At 42.0% G+C, this 18,537-nt stretch overlaps 1 protein-coding gene across 11 annotated transcripts in view; it reads right to left on the reverse strand.

The window, feature by feature from the left end:
• FOXP1 (forkhead box P1) overlaps positions 1-18,537 on the reverse strand; it is a 1,092,253-nt gene that overhangs the window by 622,669 nt on the left and 451,047 nt on the right. Inside the window, exon 1 of one of the 11 annotated variants that reach the window (XM_068253981.1) lies at positions 11,066-11,338. The exons of the other annotated variants lie outside the window; for them this stretch is intronic. The gene's annotated coding sequence lies outside the window, so the exon portion shown is untranslated. Of the gene's footprint in view, positions 1-11,065; positions 11,339-18,537 lie in introns of those variants that run through there. 11 annotated transcript variants of the gene reach the window in all.

Genomic DNA, 18,537 nt, shown 5'->3' on the forward strand with positions numbered 1-18,537 from the left:
AGATGCACGCGCAATCTGCACGCGATGCCCTGCTAAACAGAGCTCCAGGACTTGACGCTAATTGGCGTGGGGCGCTCGGCAGGTAGTTAAGAAAAACATTTCTTTGTTACACCTAATAAAAATCTTGCAATAAATCTGCAGTGTTTCTACTTCCTGCTTTCATGGAAAAAGACATATTGTTAACATCCTGTGTTTACCAATTATCTATCTGCCATGGCAGTCAGCTGACACAGCTGAGGGGTCAAATTGCCACTTGTGAGGGGGAATCAGATAGGCTAAACTCTCTAAATACATGCAGGGTGCATTTCTCTTTTTTCATTCTGCCCCATGCACGAGTTCAGGTCCACTTGAAGCAGTAACAATCTGTGGAAAAGGGGCAGATTTGGGGCTTACAGGAACATAGAGGTTCCTACAGGACATTTTGATCATGCATTCTAAAGGTAAAATGATATTCATGCCCAAATACAGCTATGATTGTTCGTAAGTACTGCTTGTGTTTTCCTTTTTTCTTTCTTTGGCTGCAGTGTAAAACTAATTTCTCTTTTTAAAGGCTAATTGGTATAATGTCAGAAATGGAAATAAGATCAAAGTGCTGCGTTATCTACTGAAGCAAGGTAGAGCAAGGCCGAAATTGGCTCTAATTTCTACCTTCATGTGCAATGATGATGATCTCCTAATGTTCTGATTAGCTTTATTCAGGAGGGGCTACCAAACTGCTGCTAGAAGCTGTGATTTGCTAACTCCAACTTCTGCCTCTTGGGTGATGTTAATAGCAATATTGACAGAATTTTTTGCCTATTGCTATTCATAAGTCATTTCAGATTTAAGTTAGCAAAGGCTTTTAGCAGTGTTAGCACTGCCCTGACTCAAAATCGAAAAGATGTGTAGAGTTAGAAGTCCAGATTCTGCACATAAATATTTGGCTAGCCCATATAGTGAATTTAACATGAAATTTCAGGAATTTTTAACTCTCCACCCTTTAACAAGACACTGAAGCAAAAAAAGTTATGATATAATGAATTGGTTGTATAGTACGGATAATTACTAGAATATTAGTAGCAAAAAAAAATAGTCTCATATTTTTATTTTCAGTCATATAGTTTTTTTAAAACATTGCATCATTCTCTAATATTTGCAGTTTACTCATTACTCAGCATTCTAAATGATTTTACAGAGCAGGCAAGTGAACATTTGAACTGTCCTCTGCAGGAAAAAACAATACAGTTAGAGACACTTGAGATAATATGTTTCAGAAGACAGAGCTCTCTGCGAGTCGTGGAGCTCAGTGGCTCTTTTGCATAGATAGCAACTGGAATTTCTTAACTTTTCCTGTACTGGAAACAATATTAGACTTATGTATTTGCTCCTAATGTTTTATTTCTTAGCTGTACTACACAACCAATTCATTATATCATAATTTTTTTTCCGCTTCAGTGTCTCTTTAAAGGACAACTGAGATGACATGTGACATGATGAGATAGACATGTGTATGTATTATTATTATTTATTGTATTTATAAAGCACCAACATATTACACAGCGCTGGACAATAAATATATACAATGATACAAGAATGACAGATGTAACAAGGTTATACAACATAGAACAAATGTATACAAGGCAAACGGTACACGATGCAGGATCATGTGATTATGGGCTGGTTACGTAGGCCCAGTAATACAAGTACAGGCTGTCACAGGAAAGGAGCACATGATCATGTAGACTACAATACGAAAGAAAGGACCCTGCCAGAGACATACAATCTAAAGGTTGGGGGGGAGGAAACACTAGGTAGGGCTGTGGACTAAATATTCAGTAGAGTTACTGTGTGGTAGGGGGTGGGTAGGCCATCTTAAAGATGTGGGTGTTGACGGCTTGGATGAATGTGTTGAAGGAGGGAACAAGTCTGATGGGCGGTGAAAGGGGGTTCCAGAGGGTGGGGGCAGCTCTTGAGAAATCCTGCAGGCGTGCATGGGAGTGGGAAATGCGTGGGGTGGTGAGGCGAAGGTCGTTGGAGGACTGGAGGGGATGACCTGGTGCATACCTGTGAACAAGTTCCGAGATGTAGGTAGGGCAGGTTTTGTGCACAGATTTATATGCCAGGCATAGAATCTTGAAACTTATCTTAAATCGGATAGGAAGCCAGTGCCGGGATTTACAGAGGGGAGATGTGGAGCGGTGTGAAGAATGGATGAGTCTTGCGGCCGCGTTCATAACTGATTGAAGGGGGGCAATGCCTTTCAAGGGGAGGCCAAACAGGAGGGAGTTACAGTAATCGAGGCGGGAGATAATGAGGGCATGGATTGGTCATGTCCGGAGTTAAGAAGGGGCGGATCTGGGAGATATTACAGAGGTGGAAATTGCAGGCTCTGGTGATGTTTTGGATGTGGGGGATGAAGGAGAGGTCAGAGTACAGGGTAACGCCTGGGAGGTAGAGCAAATGGTTGTGTTGGCGATTGTGAGGTGGAAATCTGGGAGGGGCGCAGCAGCATGGGGTGGAAAGATCAGGAGCTCAGTTTTCTCTAGGTTAAGCTTCAGGAAGCTAGCTGATATCCAGGAAGAAATTGTTGAAACCCATGAGGTGGATGAGATATCGGGGGTATAGAGTGTCGTCTGCATAAAGGTGGTATTTGAAGCCCAGGGAGGAGTATAGTGCCAAGAACATAAATAACTATGCTGTGCTCCTTTTTTCATTCTGTGCCTGAAAAAGTTAAACATCAGGAATGCACGAGTTTCTGCCCGGGTCGGACTGGGTCATGCTATAGCATAACCCTCACTGATAAGTAATTACAGCCATAAAACACTTTCCTGTCAGTAAATGGCTTCTGAGTGCAGGAAAGAGATAAAAAGGGTCAATCATTCATAGATCTGATCTGACATACTTCAATGAAGGTATAATTGAGCAGTGATAATGAAACAGTCAAAACTTAAAAACTAGATTTAAATATAAAATAAAACGGTGGGATATCTAAAAAAAAAGAAGTCATTTTTAGAAGACTGAAGATATATACAATTGTTTTTCTCATCAGTTTATTTTCACCCGGGATGACCTTTAACCCTCCTGGCGGTAACCCCGAACGCGGGGTAAGCCGCGCAGGAGGATTTCTCAGGCCCCGCTGGGCCGATTTGCATATTTTTTTTTGTTTTGCTACACGCAGCTAGCACTTTGCTAGCTGCGTGTGCATTCCGATCGCCGCCGCTACCCGCCGATCCGCCGCTAGCCGCCGTGCCCCCCCCCCCCCCACAGACCCCATGCGCTGCCAATCAGTGCCAGGCAGCGCTGAGGGGTGGATCGGGACTCCCTTTGACGTCACGACGTCGATGACGTCATCCCACCCGTCACCATGGCGACGGGGAAGCCCTTCAGAAAATCCCATTCTTTGAACGGGATTTCCTGATCGCAGATCGCCGGAGGCGATCGGAGCGGGTGGGGGGATGCCGCTGCACAGTGGCTATCATGTAGCGAGCCCTAGGCTCGCTACATGATTTAAAAAAATAAAATAAAACTGCTGCGCTGCCCCCTGGCGGTTTTTAATAGACCACGAGGAGGGTTAACATCCTAGATCTTGAAGTAAAAAATAAATGTAACAGGAAATACATTTTTTTCCCCACTGAGACCTAACTTCTCTGTTCAGCCAAACTCCACCACCCAGTGACCCAGACTTGCATTGCTGGTGGAGGAAGCACAAACAGGTCAGCACTGATCACATCACCACAGGATTCCAAAGATTTTTCTTTTCCTATTATTTTAAGCATTCCACCCTGTAAGGTGACAGAGTAAATCTGGAGATCTAGAAATTCCTAACAATATGCTTTAATATTATTTTGTAACAAGAGTATTATTATTAAGTATTTAATATACTGTAAATGCTATGAGATCTGCATTTTTATATGTGGGATTGAACTACCTAAACTAAAATTTGCGTGCCTACTGTTAGGTACAAAAGAACATTTGAAAGCTTTCCCTGTCTGTCACTTAGAATGCAGAGAGCTCTGCTGACCTTCTCTGCCTGGTCTCTTAACTCTGCTCCCCCTCCTCCTCTGCTGAAGTGATTTGTCAGAAGTTGCTGTCTCTGTATTGAAGCAAAAGGAACCCTTGCCATGCGTAACTGCAGATTATGTTCTTCTTGGGGAGTTTTATGGACAATTTTGTCACTGAAATAGGAATTGAATGGAATCTTTACATAAAAAAAAAACAACAACAACGGAGGGGTGATGTGTAAAACTAGTACAAAGAGAATTGGAAAACTGTGCAGAACAGATGCAGACGTGGAGCAGTTGCTCAGAGTGACCACTCAGAATTCTTGATCTAGACATCTGCTATATTTTGCACTGGTTCTGCTCAAGTTTTGTTTTTTTTTTGCACCGGTTTTGATACAGTAAGTCCTCTTCAGAGTTTCTAAACCATCTCTCTTCCTGCTCTAGTAAAACTAAAAATCTAACATTTCGTTTTGGATTTATTTCAATTAGCAACTGCTGCATTTCCAATGTGTGTTGCACCTGGAATTGGCTTTGGCACATACAGGGTTGGTGATGGAAGAATGTACGCATACAGTTTTAACATGGCACTAAACAAAGCAACACAGCATTAAAGTAGCAAGAAAGATAGAAAAGGTGGAGGTGGAATAGGACCAGATGTGTAGTCTGAGTGCTGAATGAGTGGTGCCATTTACAGCACTCAAACGCTACGCAGCAAAACAGGTGCAACGCAATCTGTCCACGGAGCACAGAGGATATAGAGGGGCACAGTGGAGGCGAAGAGGAAAAGAGTTAATCATGGACTAGTCTATCAGTGGTGTAGGTGAACAATGCTCAGCTAGGGCTAGTCCAAGGGGCCAGACCAAGGGGTCGTCATGAAGGAGTACCCCACTCCTTCATGCCGACCCCTTGGTCTGGCCCCTTGGACTAGCCCTAGCTGAGCATTGTTCCCCTACACTACTGATGTCTGAGGAGGCCGGAGCCGCCAAGCAGGGAGCCCATGCTACTGACTGGAGTGGTGAGGCATGGGCCGCACAAGCAAAGTGGGGGCCAGCAGCTGTGGGACCAGGGGGGACCCTGGTAAGACTAGCAGTAAAGGCCTGGTAGCGGTGGAGGCTAAGATTGATGATGATTTGATTTACTTGGCACTCCTTTTGGCTACAGTGCAGATGATCCTGGGAGGGAGGGCTGCAATGTACTTACTGGTGTGCAGTGGTGGCCTGGCACCACCTGGCTTACCTAACCAACTCCAAATCACTGTATGCTTCTGGTATTCTTTGCCAGGCCGAGAGGTGTGCCTGTCTTTGCAGCTGTACCTAGCCAAGTGATTCTAAGTTCAAGCAATGTTTAGAAATTGGAGAACAAATAATGATTCTGGTTGGAAAATCTGATTTTTTTTTTCTAAACATGCTCTACTAATCCCCAATTTTCCTAACAAAGGCTAAAACTCATCAATGTTGGCAGCTGGCTATGTCAAGCGAAAGAGCCAACTTAGTAACAAATATCTCTGCCACAAAAACAACAATAAATATAAAAACTGTGGTAAAATCAGTCAACTTAATTTTTTTACAAAGTCAATAAAAAAGGAAACAATGAGTCAAAATTGTGTGCTGCCAGCTTTCCAGGCTCACAGTGAAAGTTTTTTTTTAATTTTTTTTATCATTTAATCATGTAATGAAACATAATAATCTTAAGGTTTTGGGGTTTTTATTCCCTTTGCCTTAACTATAGTATTGCTTTATTGAAATAAAAGATATTTACATATCGTCAATTCCAGCACATCACAAAAAATAATCAATAGACAATGGGCCTGATTCACAAAGAGGTGCTAACAGTTAGCACGCTGGTGAAAAGCCCTTTATCACGCCTAAACTCAGTTTAGGCATGATACGTTTAGGTGTGACAAGTTTTGGCGTGATAAGTTTAGGCGTGATAACTACAGCACCAACTGGGTTAGCACCACAGCTGATCAAAAGTTTTGCGCTAGCAAAGTCTGGTGCACTTTGCATAGAGTTTAATGGCGCTGCTTTGCGTTCGGGACTTTGCACACGATCTAAACTTATCTAAACGTATCACGCCTAAACTTATCACGCCTAAACTGGCTTTTTACCAGCATGGTGCAATGGTTATCACGCCTAAAGTCTCTAACTGGGTTAGCACCGCTTTGTGAATCGAGCCCATTGTTTCTTTGCACCTCTATGGCTATCAGAAACATAATATTCATTTTCAGTGCTCTTTTACACTACATGCAATTCTGATTTCCGATTTTGATACAAATGTACATGCGATTCTAATTTTGTGATTCCGATTTCTGATTTCGACCGCATAAAAAAATCGGAAGCGCATGTAAAATTGCATCATAAACGGAATTGCATGTAGTGTAAAAGAGCCCTCGAAAAGTTCTGCATGCTGCATTTTTCTTCTTCTGTCGCTAGCATCCAATGAAAATTGTAGATCGGAATCAAAAATCAGAAATCGCAATTTGCGATTTGCAGTGTAAAAGAAGTCCAACATGCATTTTCCATATGCAAATTTTTACACATTTTTATGCATATTTTTATGTGAATTTTAGCATACTTCCAGCGTATTGATAATAATTACATTGGAAATGGATGCAATTTTTGAAAAAATGCAGCATGCTTTTTTGCCTGCACATATTCACACGTGGAAATTGACACATTATGAAAACTAGCCCAGTTGCATTTTTTTACACAAAAAAAATGACAAATCTTGGTGTGGAAACTCAGCCTAATAGTTGGCATATAACACATATACAGTCTTAAACATAGAGAGTCATAGACAACCACGGGCACATAGCTGTTTCGGGCAATTTGGCCATCGGTATAAGGTATTGAGTTCTGTGGCTCTTATATTGTGGGAATATCCGAGAAAGGATTTTTGTAGTGGATTACAAACATCTAAGCAGTTAGTTTGTATAGGCAGAAATATGTACCCAATTATGTAACTAGTGGAGGTCTGTATTTATTGTAGTTATGATTATATTTATACTTATTACCATCCTATTATATAACCATACTTGTATCCTACTTTGTACAACACTGCAGTAGATGTTCATCTAATAATAATAACTTAGAGATAAATTGTGAGTTAATAAATAAGGTGAGATAATTTAACAGAAAAGCTTTGTGAATCAACCCCAATGGGCATGATGCAATTCACTTTATCTCCTAAGATTTCTCCTAGGAGATAATTTTTCATCTTCAATTTAAATAACTTGTCAGCACTTTGCATTTAAAAAAATGACAAAAAGTAGGTAAGAAATACTGACAAAATTATTCTGAGTATTTTCTTGCTTGCTGGTGGCTTAACAGGCATTTTATTGATAAGATGTAAAAATTCATCTAGGAGAAAACTTAGGAGAAAAAGTGAATTGCATCAGGCCCAATGTCTGTTATAGGATGGCAATGCTGAGCTTTGCAGTGAAAATAGCTGTGGGCTTTTTGGATCTCCATAGTTTCTCTACTAACTGGGTATCTTGCTTTACTATATTATCTCTGTAATTAGCTTAAAGAGACACTGAAGCAAAAAAATAAATAAATTATGGTATAATGAATTGGTTGTGTAGTACGGATAATTACAAGAACATTAGTAGCAAAGAAAATATTCTCTTTTTTTTAGTTATATAGTTGTTTTTTTTATAATACTGCATCGTTTTCTAATATTTGCAGTTTACACACTACTCAGCATTCTAAATTATTTTACAGAGCACCCTACTGAATTTTTTAACCCTTCTCTGCAGAAGAAAAAACAATACTGTGACAAACACTAAAGATAACAAGCTTCAGAAGACAGAGCTCTCTACGACTTTGAAAGTGGTGGAGCTCAATGGCTCTTTTGCATAGATAACAACTGAAGTTTCTTAACTCTTCCTGTACTGGAAACAATATTATACTTATGTCTTTGCTCCTAATGTTTTTTTTCTTAGCTGTACTTACACATACAAATCATTACATCATAATTTTTTTTCGCTTCAGTGTCTCTTTAAAATTAAACATTACTTGTGAACAATTGATAACTATCTCCTGCAGCCACCAGGTGGAGCTTTAAAGGGATTTTAGTAACATTTGACAGTGTATTATACTGAGGATCTTTGCAGATTGCAAACTGACTGATATACTCCTCTCAGACTTACTTGGCTAAGTAGACTAGAAAAACCTTAGTGTTAGAAAGGAAGCCTCCAGGCATGTAGGCCTCTCTTATTAGACATTACAGCTAATGCTTAAGCGCAGTGAAAGTGGGTCATTTGGTTTCAGGCTGTATACAAGGTTTACTAGTGAAGTCTGAAAGCTTGCAAATGTTTGCATAAAACCTCCATAAAAATGGAGGGGTTGGGTCACACAATCTGCTTGGAAAAATCTGGATAATCACATTTACAAAAAATCATGTCTTTCCCATTAGTGTATTTTTACCTTTTACCAGGCAAAAATTAAAATGCGATCTGGAAGTTATGGAGATTCAAACTTGATAAAGTCTCATTGTCGCCACCTATATAGGTCCTGCGAAAACCTTACTGTATATACTCGAGTATAAGTCTAGAAATTTAGGTCTGATTCACTTCATAAAAGTATAGGGGTCGGCTTATACACGAGTCACGGGCAACACTGAGCACACTGAGTAATGTGAGTACTAATAGTGACATTCCAATTTGCAGCAATATACCCAGTGGTAAGTGACACTTTAAAGAAAGGAAATGCCAAGAAAACACAGGTCTGGTAGTCCTGGCCACAACAATTAACAAGGAAAGGGGCAGGGGGGTAAAATACTGGGCTGCATAAAAGGGAGTGAATAATTGCCGCATTTGGGGGCCCGGAGGAGGTATTGGCTGCACTTAAGGGAAAGGAGGGGTTAATGGCTGCAGTACTTTATACAGTGCAGTCATTAACCCCTCCTGAGCCTTAAGTGCAGTCATTACCTTTACCTTTGCTGTGTAGACTTATACTTGAGTCAATAAAAAAAATCCATCTTAAGTGGGTCGAATATCGGAGTCGACTTACAGTATGTACGAGGTTGACTTGTATTCGAGTATATATGGTATGCTATTTACCCCTACAATTACATATTACCACAGATGGGTGTAAAAAAGGTATCATACATTTATTAAATATCACAGTGTAAAATTGTAAACGGTGACAATCAAATTAATTTAATTAATAGCTTTAGTCAACACTAAAATATGATTTTTTTTTTATAATTACGTTTTAATTAAAGAAAACATTAAATTTAAATACAAATATTTAATGTATACCATTAACAACCAGCAGATGGCGGCAGAGCAGGGACAAGGTCATCCAGCACCCAAGGCTGAGACACCAAAGTGCGCCCCTCCATCCCTTCCACCCCAGCCATCACACACTGATTGCTATTAGACTAAGAGGGCCACCGGACCCACAACCTCCCCAACACCTTAATAGCTAGTTATCTGGCTTGCAGTCACTGCTATGTATCCCCTTTTCTTATTTCTTTCTGCTTCATACACAATTAGGAATGACAGCTGAATGAATTGTGCGCCCCCTCCTACACTGCGCCCTGAGGCTGGAGCCTCTCCAGCCTATGCCTCGGCCCGGCCCTGGATGGCGGTTCCGAACAAAACAGACTGATTCAAAAGCTAAATAGTACATAGTACAGGGACTATATAAGCAAACAATGAAGAGTTATGGAGTGGTTAACTAAACTGTACAGAATTATGTCCATGCTTTTAAGCTAGCCCAAAGAGAGTTTTTGGTAGGTAGGGGTTTTTATTAGATAACCCTTGAGGTATTTAGTATTTATATAGCCCTGACATCTTCCATGGCACTTTTTGTTTAGAGAATATATTGTATCATCATTAACTGTCCCTCAGAGGGGCTCACAATCTATTTCCAAGCATAGTCATATGTCCATCATAGTCTAGGGCCACTTTTTAGGGGAAAGCCAATTAACTAATTTGTGTGTTTTGGTGGTAAGCTAAGTAAAATGGCTGCGCTTTTCTGTTAAAAATACATTTTAAAAAAGTAAAAATTTAGAAAAATAAAGCTGTAAAACAAAAATAGTAAAATATATACATATGTGTTTGTAAACTTTTAAGCAGTCCTAAAATATTTAAATAAATAAGTATAGTTAATGCACACATAAAAGTATGCTTAAAAGTGTCTTCCATCTCAAGGATTAGATTTGTTTACAGTCCCAACTGCATATCTGCCTCAGTTACAAAGGGCACCCCTTTCCCTGCTGGCTGCTTATTTCATATAACTATAGCCAGCAGCAGAAAGACTTGGGACTCCTCTGTAACAGAGTCTCAGGTGGGACATATTGCAACCAAAAACTGTAATGTGCAAATCTCACTGGTATGACGATACAAGAGAATCCAGCAGGTGACCTGGTCCACCAGACTCCACCTGGAAGTGACATATCCCTTTTGGGTGGAATGATCTTTAAATTCTTAGACAGCGATACAATTAGGTCGGGCTATTGCTACTCCTCATTAGGCTAGCCACCTCTGAAGGGTGCCAGTCTCTCTCTCTCCTTTGAAAGACACCCCTTGCTGCAGAAAGGGTTAACAAGCATGCTGCTAGGCAAACCCCCTCTTCCAGGCTGTGTTTTCCTGGCTGCAAAGGAAGGGGCTGTCAGAACCTCACCTACTTTTAGTGCCAATTGTGCAACCCCTGTGATCTCTGCCACAGCCTCCCGTGCCTGACAAGAAGCTGATAGAGAAGACAGCTCGCTCTTCATACCAGGAGCCTGTGATTTTTTTCCCAGGGGTGGTTCAGCAACAGTCTCCACCGTCCTAAACCAGAAAACAATGAAGGCATTATCTTCAAAGTCACTAAGCAAGATTTTTCTAAGTCAGGAGGGTGGTGGTGGTGGAGGGGATAGCTGCTATGAGCAACTGAGCACACACTAAATATACATGTAAAATCTCGTAGCAATAAAGTTTGACTGCTGCAAACAACGACAAACTCTGCATGCATGTGTAGGCACAGCAAGGTAGATGTGACGTGTTAAGAAAGCCCTGGGCACACGGGACAAAGGTGCAGCACTCCAGCTAAAGACAAAGTAATGAAAGAGAAAAGAGTCAAGGCAAAACTTACCCATTCATGAGCAAAGTCAAAGCCTGGGGTGTGAATGCCTGTTCATACGTGTATAATCCCACTGGAAAGCGTGCACAAAGGCTTTAAATCCAGCGAAAAGGGGAGAAAAGTTACTGTCCTTGGCTGTGTATGTGTGTGTGCTTTCACACGGGCGTCAGTGTACGGAAGGACTAAAGGCATGTGGTCTAAACACAACAAAAGCCACTGCCTTACTCTAGATTAAATATGCAGGAAGAGGCCCCTTGCATAAACACAAACACTCCCGGCAAATGAGTAACTGGCTCAACTCATGTCTGCTGTGAGCTGTACCTGCCTGACAGACAGCATGAGAGCAGCAGCCAGGCAGCCGTGGAGCGCACACAGCCAGAAGTGCATGGGCTCCTCTGCTGGACACAACTTCTGTGAAGTCTATAAACTGGGGGAATTGGAAACAGCTGGAGACAATGATCACAGCCTTCTGTTCTTCCACCTCTGGAATTACAGGCAATTGCTCAGTCTTGTATTACCATTGTTGTTGTTGCATCATTATTATCATTGTCAAGCTTTATTTATGCATATATTAAGCAGACCTATACTTTTTTTGTGTGTCAGCATCAATGGTTAACTCAATTATATATTGTTACATTGCAACCAGTTTTATTCAATATATTTGATGCATGGTACTGCTGTATTGTCTATGTGGAGTTATATATACTTAAGTTATGTTATTGTACTAACATGGGATTGTTAACTGATAAATTGATTGTACATTGTTTTATTTCAAAGGGTTACATTGTTTATGTTGTGTTATTAACCAAATAATCATCATATTATCAGTATTTTTCTGTTATTGTACCAATATGAAATATTATACAATGATATAGTATAAAATATTGCTGTTATGTTTTTACTGAAATTTCATGATTCAGGTAGTCCCCCGGTTAACAAACAAGATTGGTGACTGTAGGTTTGTTCTTAACGTGAATCCGTTCTTAAGTCGGACTACTGTGCCATTTTTGTCCCCTGTACCTCCTCAGTGCCTCTAGTGTCCCCCTCTGTTACCCACTGCCTTCAGTCCCCTCCCCCCACCCCCGTGCCACCTTTGACCCCCACTGCGTCACCTCTGTCCCCCCTGTTCCCCAGTGTCTGCTCTATCACCTTTGCCCCCATCCTCTTTTGTGCCTGCTTCTCTCCTAGTGATGGTCATAATGTGTTAATTTCCCTTACGGAAAAATTCACGTTAACTTTTTGCGATTACGATTTTACGTAATTACAATTTTTTTATTGAATAGATTTCACATAATCCAAGCGCTGGATTACAGGTTTGCTTTCAAATGTATAAAATGTGTATTCAGAACTTGGAACTCGTAATATAGTATAGTATATGGTAGCAAAATGCCATTTTACTGAATTTGAGAGAGCCTAAGCGCTTTGAGTCCTATGGGAGAAAAGCGCTATAGAAATGTTATTGTATATTGTATTATTGTATAAAAAAAAATTCTTTGAATTCTTTTAAAAATGATTTTCTCAAAAACTACAGGGTCTTTTTGAAATTTTTTTTTACTTGTTCTCACAGAACCAAATTTCAAATTTTTGAGTCTTTCGTAAGTCGGGGGCAACCTGATATTACTGATTACATATTGTTTTATTCCTACTATTTTGATTATACAGTTCTATTACACTACAGGTATATTACTGCTAGATTATCATTATTATTGTTGTTATGTCATTACTGATTCACTAATTAAAAATACATCACCATATTACACCAGTTTCACTGACTGCATAATATTACTTATTTATTATTACCATTATGTTCTTTTTATTTTAAAGTTGTTATTGTTCCATGCGTCAGTCATTTACAACTAAAACTAAACTGATTATATTTTGTTCCATTGAAACCAGTTAAATTGATTATAAATTGATATTTATTTGTTATTATTTGAGATGCGATGTACTAACATTCTTTTGGGTTTGAGAGCCTAGAAGAACCTTCAAAACCAGCATTTATTAAAAACGGTGTGTTACCAGACTGCAACAAATTGCAACTATCGCCTGGGTCATAACCAACCACAGCCACGCATGCTGAAAGGTTAGCAAATTAACCACATTATGATTGAAATTGTGTGGAAGCAAACACAACATTACTTTTTATTATTTTTCAGGCTAACGTTTTAAAAATAAAAAAAAAGGTCAGGAGTGCGAATTAGTGAAGCTGAAAATGCACAACTACTAATTCACCAACATTTCACGAGCCTTTGATAGCATCTCAAATGACTCAAGGGGTGAAAGGAGAAGGGGAATGCAAACTTTTGCAAACTGGCGTTGTTCTCCAGCCCAGTGACTCAGGAAGGGCAATTCACTAAACAAGTGCAAAGGTGCAATCTCCAAAAAACAGGCAGTCGCGCATTTATAAAATGGAAAAAAGGTACTTACCATGCATGAACACAGTGTGAAGGCATTTGGGAACTCACTAATTCCTGGCCATGGATGGTGGCAGCAGCTCTGAACTGCTGAAGAGCAGGCAAAGTTGATGTATATGTGTAATTACAAAGTGCAAGAATGTGTGTAACGATTGTGGAATTATTCCCGTGGTCAGCGCACAGGATGCGCGCTGACACTGCGGAAATCCTCCACAAGCGTATAATCGGAGAGAACCCAGCAATGGTGCTATGCACCTGTAGAGGGGAATTCCTGCCGGCAGATGGAGCTGTGGAGTGTAGAGGAACAGATCCTCTGCACAGCCACAGATGCCAGATAGAAATTGTATGAGGGGAAGCGATGCAGGGCAAGACAGCCCTTAAAGAAAGAAAGCACAGAGACTGGGTGTATGTGTGTCCACCAATCTAGTCGCCAGAGCGACGATGAACACACAACCGTGAAGACCAGGTGGGAAAGCAATCGCAAGAGATGGCGATTGCTAACAGTGACACAAGACTGAATAAGCGCAGAGAAGGAATGTATGTATGTCCACCAATCTAGTTGCCTACCAGTGACGGCGAACACACAACAGTGGAAACCAAGTGAGAACGCAATCGCAAGAGATGCGATTGCCAATGAGAATGAGCACAGGGACAGAATGTATGTGTGTGCACCAATCTAGTCGACAGTGAACACACAACAGCAGAAACAAAGTAGGAACGCAATCGCAAGAGTGGCGATTGCCAATAGTGACACAAGGCAGAGTAAAGGTTAAACACAGGAGCAGAGAGAAAGGCACAGCATATCATACAATGAGAATGTCAACGAAAATTACAAACGCAATACCTAAACGCGGTCACCGCGCGTTAGGCGCAACAGCGACAAGCGCGTTTACAGCGCAGTCTCCACACGTTAAGCGCAACAGAGACAAGCACGCCACCCTGTCTAACGAATGACCACAAATGAACAAATAACAGGAACGCTTGCTAAACGGCTGCCTTACCGCAGACAACCGCAAGCGTTTGCTCCAGACAGACAGACGAACGGAAAACAGGAATAGGTCAGATAAGATCCAGAACGAGTGCGATCCGGGTACAGGGATAGGACAGGACGGATCCACTGCTCTTTCCGCCAGAGCGAGTGTGATCCAAGTACAGAAACAGAGTTAGCAGGACCCACTGCTCTTCTCCACCAGAGCAAGTGTGATCCGAGTACAGGAATAGGCCTAGCAGGATCCACTGCTCTTTCCGCCAGAGCAAGTGCGATCCACACGGCAAGACAGACAGAAGGAGTAACCAGTAGCAACCGCAGCCACTACCGCTAGAGCAAGTGCGATCCAGGTACTGGACCAAACGATTCACCATCGCCAACCGCTGGAGACAGTGCAATCGCAAGGACAAGACAAGACAGGCAATACAGATAATATCACCTGACTGCACTAGAAGGATAGCCTAGTGCAGTCCCCAGGAATTACTCTAAGATAATCTTTAGCAAACAATAGCAAGGCTGACACTCCAGGAGTGTATTAACAAACCATCATGACCAGCATAGGATTGTGGGATCACATAGTATTTATGCTGCAAGCCTTCAAAGGAGGAGGCTAGGCAATTTGCATGACAAATGTATGCAAATTCCTCAGCAGCAGAGCAGGTCTGAAACTTGCAAAGTGAAGACAGGTCTCTCTTCCAGAGACCTGCAGCCCACAGACTTAATGAATGGTCAAACAGCTGTCTGCCTGTGCAGCCAGCTGAGCGGATCATTACAACGTGTTTCACATTTTTTTCCAACAGAATACCCAAGCAGCTTAGGGTGACTGAGAACCATTAGGAAAGTATAGGGGACTAAAAGCCCGCCCCCAGCTCGGCAGGTGCAGCCAATATGGTGGCTGCCAAGCAGGGTGGACCGCAGTAACGCAGGTGAGGGTGGACAGAGCTCAGGCACACTTTAGATACATAAATACCATGCTGTTTAGCAAGGAAGGGGCGGAGCTTCACATGCCTAATAAGATTCAGGCAAGCGGGTGAGTTATTAACCCTGATACCCACTGAACCAGGCAGCAATAAGACGGAGCCTTACATGACAGGCTCTGTCTTTTTCATTGCAGGTATTCTTGAATGTGTTTTAATGTCCAGGAGAAGGTCGTAGTAATTAGCCCAAAACATGTGGGATTTCCTACAGTACAAGGCTAACCTGCTGCATTTCCACACTACCATTGCTGATGCGAAGCAGGAATACTTCGCCAAGCTCATTGGACCACAAGCTTCCAACCCGCAGTGTCTCTTTGCCACTTTCAACTATCCCGCCACCCTCCATTTCTTCCTTCTCTGCCACGGATTTAGCCACCCACTTCAACAACAAAATTGTCTTCATCTGTCAGGAAATATCCAATTTTCAATCCTCACCTCCCACCCCCTCCCATCCAGCTCCTCATCCACCCTATCATTCCCTCACCTCCTTCACTACCATTGAGGAAGTTAACCACCTACTGCATACTTCCCATAAGACTACTCTTCCCTTGACCCCATCCCTTTTTACTTCCTCTGCCCTCACTTCCTGGATTTGGCCTCAGTCCCCACTGCCCTGTTTAACCTCTCCCTATCCACAGGCACCTTCCCCTCAGACTTTAAGCAGGCCACTGTACTACCCTTGATCTACACCTATCCACAGCTACTATGGACAAGGTCTGCTCCTGCCTATCAGCCATTTCCTCCTGGATGTCCGCTAGGTTCCTAAAACTAAACTTGGACAAAAATGAATTTATAATCCTCCCACCCTCGCCATCCTGACCCTCCCAGATTAACCACACTACCGTTGGCCCTACCTCTCAAGCCCGCTGTCTGGGTGTCACCCTCGACTCCGCACTCTCCTTCGCCTCCCACATCCAAAACCTCACAAAGTCTTGCAACTTCCAAATCCGTAACATCTGCAAGATCTGCCCTTTCCTGACCTCTGTCACCACCACACTCCTCATCCATACCCTCATTATTTCCCACCTTGACTACTGCAATGCCATTCTGTCTGATCTCCCTATGACCCAAATTGCCCTGCTGCAGTCTGTCTTGAATGCAGCAGCCAGAATTATACATTCCTCCCATCGCTCAACACGGCGGCTCCCCTCTGTGAATCCCTCCACTGGCTTCTATTCCAGTCCAGAATGAGATTCATGGTACTGTGTCTGGCCTACAAATCTGTCACACAAACCCTGCCAAATCTAAAATTTACAATCTTACTCAGAGGTACACACCTAGCCGCTCACTCTGCTCCTCCACTGAACTTTGCCTGACTGCCTCCCAAATCACCCAGTCCCATGCACAGGACTTCTCAAGAGCTGCTTCAACACTATGGAACTCCCCACCTCCCCCCCCCCCCCATTAGGGTTTCACCCCTTTTGCAACATCTTCAAGAAGGCCCTCAAAATTCACCTTTTCACTCTGGCCTCCCCCCCCCCCCTCCTCACTGGTGCTCTAAACCCGCAGCTGAAATCTGGTCCCCTACCTTTTCGTGTCCCTAACCTCTCCCTGTAGATTGTAAGCCGTTGGCAGGCCTCCTCCTTGTGTCTCCTACTTGTTCATGCACCTCCAATACCTAATACCCATCCTATGGATCTGAGTGAACTCTTGGGTGAATTTGACTTGCCTAATCTCCAATAATCCAGTGACTGACTAAGCATTACCTTGTACTCATACTGTGCTGTGTGATCTGGTTTGCATGTATTCCTGTATTGTCTTATTGCTGTATGTCACCCCTAAGTATTGTCTGTAACTTTAACTAATGTCCATTGCTGTGTAATATGTTGGTGCTTTATAAATACATTAAATAAATGGGTTAAAGTGGTGTATTTTAAAATATAATAACTTTTAAAAAAAAATAATTATACTTAAATGTTTCATTAAAATGACTTTAAAAACATTTGATCTATACTGTTCTGTTTTCACTTGTTTACTTATTTGTTAAAGGGAACCTAAAGTAATGGGGAAAAAAAGCCAGTTTAACTCTCATGGGGCTTCTACCGGCCCCATGCAGCCGCCCTGTGCCTGCGCCGTCACTGAGCGTTCCTCCAGTCCCTCGAATCGGCCCACTTTCGGTTCTGGTAACTCAGCGAGTAGATGGCCACTGCGCCTGTGTGTCCCTGGCTGCGCACCTCCTCGATTGTGTTCCCATTGCCGGGAGTGTCCAGTGCATGCGCAGTTCTCTACTGCACATGCGCAGGACGCTCCTGTTAACAAGAAGCATGAACGAGGATGCATATGGCCACGTGCCACATACCACAGCAATATTGAAACTGCCGCAAAAAGCTCTTTATTCTCCCTCCTAGGATCACCATTGGTCTTTTGATTTTGACCAATGAGAATCAATGAGAATCCTTGCTGTGGAAGATTCTCACTGATCAGAAAGGTGGACCAATAAGACCCTGGCTGTAAGTTCAAGCATACTTCATGCTAGGCTTTATTTATTACTTGCTGCAATGTTTCTTATCCAGAGAAGCACAGCGGAAGCATGAATCTCCTATGGGAGTTTCCTATTAGTCTACAGGCTTGATCAATGAGAGACCTCAACAAGAATTCTAATTTGTCAGTTCAAAGATCCTGAAAACTTCAGTACTGTCTCAATGTTCAGAGCGAAGGGAGCTCCAACACAAAGACTCTTGAATTTGAAACCAGGACTTTTGAATGCACTCTTGAAACTGACAAGAATGCTTTGCAAGGGATGGGTTATTTCTGCCTTAAAGCGGACCTGAACTCAGAACTTCCTCTCTGCTCTAAAAGATTAGCAACAGCATAATAACCTTTAAAGAAAAATATGTATTTGTTACAGCTCATACAAATCTTGCAATAAATCTGCAGTGTGTCTACTTCCTGCCTTTACTGAAGCAGACATAGGGTTAACATTCTGTGTTTACAAATTATCTGCTCTGCTGAGGCAGCCAGCTGACAAAACTGAGTGATCAAATTACAGTTGTAATTAGTCACAGATGAGGGTGATCAGACAGGCTAAACTCTCTAAATACATACAGGGTGCATTTCTCTATGTTTTCCTTCTGTCCCGAGCAAGAATTCAGGTCCACTCTAAGC

This window comes from Hyperolius riggenbachi, chromosome 9 (assembly GCF_040937935.1).
Source record: "Hyperolius riggenbachi isolate aHypRig1 chromosome 9, aHypRig1.pri, whole genome shotgun sequence".
Taxonomy (NCBI): domain Eukaryota; kingdom Metazoa; phylum Chordata; class Amphibia; order Anura; family Hyperoliidae; genus Hyperolius; species Hyperolius riggenbachi.